The 5,315-nt window shown below is 44.6% G+C and overlaps 1 protein-coding gene across 2 annotated transcripts in view; it reads left to right on the forward strand.

Moving 5' to 3' along the window:
- Nucleotides 1–5,315, forward strand: part of ANO10 (anoctamin 10) — a 235,483-nt gene that overhangs the window by 190,393 nt on the left and 39,775 nt on the right. The window lies entirely within an intron of this gene.

The following is a 5,315-nucleotide window of genomic DNA, read 5'->3' on the forward strand; positions in this document are numbered from 1 at the left end:
GGGTGGGGCTGGGTGGGGCAGCCATTGGGGGGCTGCAGCAGCTGGTGGGGGATGGGGCCAGGTGGGGCAGCAATTGCAGGGCTGAGATGGGGCATATGGGCCTTGCAGGGGGTGTGGTAGCCCCTGCGGGGGCCATTTGGTCCCTATTAGGGGGACCAACCCCCTGTTGGGGGGCTGTAGCCCTTGTGTGGGCGCTGAACACCCTGGTGGTTGGCTGTAGCCCTTGTTGGGGGGCTGCAGCCCTTGTGTGGGGGCCATAGCCCCTGTTGGGGGGCCGTAGCCCTTGTGTGGGGTCAAATCTCCTGTGGGAGGGCAGCAAAATATATATTCATGTATTCATGAATTCATGAAACCTGTATTTAGAGTTCACTTTGTTATTATGATGAGAGACTTGCTTTAACACTGTAGATATATCAATAAAACATTGTCCAATTAATGTCTCTCTGTCTTTATAGTGGTATTTTGTTTTACTTGTGGAAGAACATGGATTTGTGCGTATTTTACAGAGTGACTTTGGGATTTTTTTTATCAGGGATTTTTCAGTTTTCCAATAGGGAACACCAGAATTCCTGCTAGGGAGGCCAGTGGCAGGACCCTGCCTGCTCAGAGCTGGCACCTTGGACCCAGCTGGCTGTGGCTGACCACCTGGCCAGATGGGGCCAGGAAACATGCTTTGACAGTTCAAAGCAGGCCACCATACCTGAAACATCTTCTGGGTGATAACTGCCCTGATGGCCAGGCAGGGGGCACATGTGGCAGTAGTGCCACACAGAGGCCAACCCTGCAACCACAGTCCACTGGCAGCTGGCCTACAGGGACAGATGTCTCTACTAGCTGTGTAGTCCCCATCTGGGTCTGGCAGGTGCTGAGCAGGTCACAGCCAGGCAGCAGCCCCCATTGCCAGACTGCTGAAATGGGTAGAGGGTGCAGGGAACTCTCAGGGCTGCTTCAGCAGTCTAGCTGGCACAAGGGGTTGTGTCCCCAGGTACCAATTGGCTGGGCCCCAGAAGCTCCTGAGAGCTGATAGGCCTGAGCTACTTGCCAGGGTGGCTTTTTATACCACTGGGCCAGGACAGGGCAGCTTTTTATATTACTGGGGGCAACACAGGTCCTGGCCCTGGGCTCTAGCTCCCCTTGGCTGCAGATCTGGGAGGAGCCAGGTAGGGTTATTTTGCCCCAAGTGGCACAATTTGCTCCACAACAAAGTGCATGTCCAAGCACGTGTGCTGAGGCAAAAAGCCCCAGCTCAAATTTGCACCACTTCTTTTTGAGCTGCTGCAAGTGCACATGCTTGCATGTGTGGACGTGCCCAGGGACTGATAGCAAAAGATATTCATATCAGTTGTTTAAACTGAACTGTTAAGTCTGGTTGATTCTGTAGCAGTACAAGTGTGAAAGAACTGACCCTGTTTCATACAAGGTCAGTTTAGGGTTCTTTTATTACTATAGGATCATGCAGATATAACAGATGGTAAAAGCTAAAGCACACTGCCAAATGGCAGTTCCCCCTTCTTTTTTAAAATGGTTGCAAGGTATGTTTGTGTATAACCTAGATCATTGAGCAGGGGGGAACAACCTTTTTGAGAGATATATCACAAATTAGCCAAATACCATCTCTGAGTACCACACTCATCTCCTTCCCCTGCTTGATTGACTGCTCTGCTTTCTGTTTCCTGCCTTGTGCTCCCTGGCCGATCTTCCTATCTGCTTCTGTGTTACCTGTCTCACACAGTGACTGCCCATATCACTTGTGATGCATGTGCCATAGGTTGGCCACCCGAGATGGGTTTCTCAACCCATGGGTCACAACCCAAAAGTGGGTTGCAAGAATATATGAAAGAGTCACAAACAAACTTTAAACATGGATTCTCCTTTAAAGGAGAAAAACATGGGAAACTGTGGCTTTTTCAGTTGCAGGCTGGCAGAGTGCCAGCCTGTGAGGGGCTGTTTGGGGCTCCCCATGCCCCCCCCTCGTTTTTCCACACACCCATCCCCTGCCCCACACACTGTGGGGCTAGGGCCTGGGGGTGGGGGGCAGAGTCAGAAGTGAGGGGCACTGGGTCAAGACTGGCCATCAATGTTTACAAATGGGTCTTAGTAGATAAGTGGTTAAGAACCATTGCCCTACATGATCTGGTCACTGGCAGAACAATGTGCAGTTCTTCCTCACAATAAAGGTTTGGGTACTGTGCACATTTTAGCTTAAATGAGGCAGTGGACATTCTGCTACTTCTCTTGATACTTTATGCTCGTTTCTCTTCAGTGCAGTTTTTTTTACTCCTTGTGTATATGCTGAATAATGGCTCTGTTTACACAATGTTTATGCCATTAAGGTATGTATGTGCTCTTATTGTTTGGTTCTTATAAGATTGTTAGCTTTAGCGCTCACTGCACAACCTGACACATTACAACAAAATCTGCATATTCTGCTAAATAGCTTGTCACAAAAACATGAAAAAGAAAAAAAGATTATTGTTCTTATAGAATTGTTTAATCAAGGTATTTTACTCTGTTTCTGATTTTTTCATTAAGATCCATAATTATATTTCTGGTTATTCTCTGAACTCCATGTAATTTATTGCTGTCTGTCTTGTTATGAGGAGTCCAGAACTGAATGCACTATTTCAAACTCGAGTCATTTTCAGGATTACTTCCTCTGACCTCACTTGTCTTTACATTATATTAATATGCTACAATTCCCAATAATAAGCACTTGTATAGTGTTTTCTCTCATCAAAGCACTTTGCAAACATTATGAGATGAATTAATTCTTTTAGGTAGAGAGATTTTATTATCACCACCAATGTGAAAATTTTGTTGACTTCTCAAGCCCACAGTGTCAGAGTTGATTTTGGAACTTATAAGTTCTAACTCCCAGTCTGATGTTCACTCTTATGGTCTGTCTCCACTGCAGTCACAATGGACACTGAGCCCACTGTAGCTTGGAAGAGATATCTACTATGGGTGTATGAAGTGGGCCCTATTTGATTCAGATTCAGCCCAAATCAAGGACAGTGATTCAATCAGTTGATTCAGATCACTGTCTCTGATTCGATTCAGCCAAATCTGAAGATTTAATGCTGATTCAGAGAATCAGCAATACGGACATAGACACAGCTTTAAAAGTTTTTTCTACATAGCTTGAGGTAGCAGGCACAGCTTCTGCACACTGCAATGATGGGTCACATGGAGTGTCCCACAGAAGTGGGAGGGGCCCTCCATGTGCTTGGTGGCAAACCCAGAAGTGGACTGGAAAAACTTCCAGTCCACTTTTGGGTCCACCAGGGAGCATGCTGAGGGGACCTCCCTGGCGCCCCATGCCTGCCCAGCTCGGCATTTGGCCACAGGGGGACCCCAGGTGCCCTCCCCAGCACATGTCACCGAGCTGAGGGGTGTGGGGGGGCCCCCAGCGCGCTCCCCAACAGACCTGGAGATGCTTCTGGTCCGCTTCTGGGAGTGCTGCTGAGCTTGCTGCAGAGCCCCTTGTGCTCCTGTGGGATGCTCCATGCGCCCAGCATCACAGCATTCACGAGTCCCTGCTAACTAGAGGTATGTAGAAAAAACATTTAAAGCTGCCTTTGTGTCCAAATCTCCGAATCTTTCTGAATCTCTCTGAATTGATTGGGAGGGTTCCGATTCCATTTGGAGGGATTAAAGTGTCCCCTGATTTAATTTGAATTAGGAGATTCAGCCACCGAATTGGGCCAAATCTCATCTGAATTGAATTAGGGACCGAAGCTTTGTGCAGCCCTAATATCTACACCAATATTAAAAGTAGCTACCTCCAATTTCAGTATCAGTGTAGCTGCTTCATTATGCTTGTGAGAAGACCTATACTTCATAATCTTAGAAAGAACCAGAACAGAGGCATATCCAGGGAGGTGCAGTTGCACTCCCCTTGATTCCTGTTCCACCCAGACTTTAAAGCCACTGCCTGGCAGGGACAGAGGCATTCAGGCAGTGTTGAGAGAGTCAATTGGATGGTGGCTCATTATCAACTCCCTGATTCCTGCTAATCTCTCTGCTCCACAGGTAGTAATGACTCTATTTTTAATGGTCTTGATTTGCCATTATTCATGCTATTCCTTCATTTGCAAATGTGATGGTGATTCCTGGTAGACTGTAGACTGTTTTTAGGTGTAGCTAAAAACCTTAACTCAGGTGTTGTCATATGCAGAATTAACTGACAGTGAAATATTGGAGGCATTACCAAGATGCTCAAGAAGGCTAGATTTTGTTTTATGAGTCTAGTAAGAGCTGGCTGTACATTTAATTACAATGACTACAGGAATAATGGCTGTCTTTTTTACAATTTTGACTAATCTTTGCCTTATTTGTTGTGTTTTTTAAAACTTTATATATCAATCTAGCAAATTAATGCACATTCCAATAGTTTGGGGGTTTTTTGCTTTGATCTTAATCTGAATAATATAGTGCTCACCCCGTAGCATGTGAGCAAAACTTCTAGTTTCTCTTCAGTTGGAGAAAAAAGTGTGGTGTTATATGTGGTGATGTGTTGCATCAACTGCACCCCCTTTGCAAAATCCTGTATCTGCCCATGAACCACAATGCATCATCTTTTCTGCATTCATCTAACTAGCTGACTACTACTTTTATGCTGTGCTAACTTGTGAATGGTAAGGGTGGGCAGTCAAGCTCATTAGTGGCTGCTGCTGCTCAAGGTGCAGAAACGGCTTGTTATACCTCTACCTCTGAATATTTCTGTTCCTGTAAATCTTGTCTCATAGCAAATTTATTTCACTTTGAATGTTGTACAGCATAATAAGTCACAGTATTAAGGACATACATAAATGACATAATCTTACAGTAAATTATCTTTCCATGGAAGGCTAGGCTCTAGAGTAATTTAAATTCTGATGAAGCAGCTAGTTGTTTACTCTTCTAACATCATTTTTAAAAAGCTACACCTGCCTTTAAAATGAAATATATTATGCTCATCAGATTCAGTCTTTGCTGAAAAAGGTGTTTTGACATTTGTAAATAGAAAGACATACAGTTACTGATAGAGGTTTGTCTATATCTTTTGGATCTGATTTTTTTATATATATATATATATATATATATATATATGAAGCATGAAATATATGAAAGAGAATGTTGCTAACCATTTAACATGACTATTACATGGCAATACTTTGGGGTCCTATTCATGGTTTTATAGCAAGTATATCAGAGTATCTGTGTGCTTAACTGTTCATAGCTTTTTATTTCATAGTTTCATAGTAGCTAGAGTCGGAAGGGACCTAGGTAGATCATCTAGTCCGACCCCCTGCCTTGGCAGGAAAGAGCACCGG

Source organism: Crocodylus porosus, unplaced genomic scaffold (genome assembly GCF_001723895.1).
Source record: "Crocodylus porosus isolate Cpor-Errol unplaced genomic scaffold, CroPor_comp1, whole genome shotgun sequence".
Taxonomy (NCBI): Eukaryota; Metazoa; Chordata; order Crocodylia; family Crocodylidae; genus Crocodylus; species Crocodylus porosus.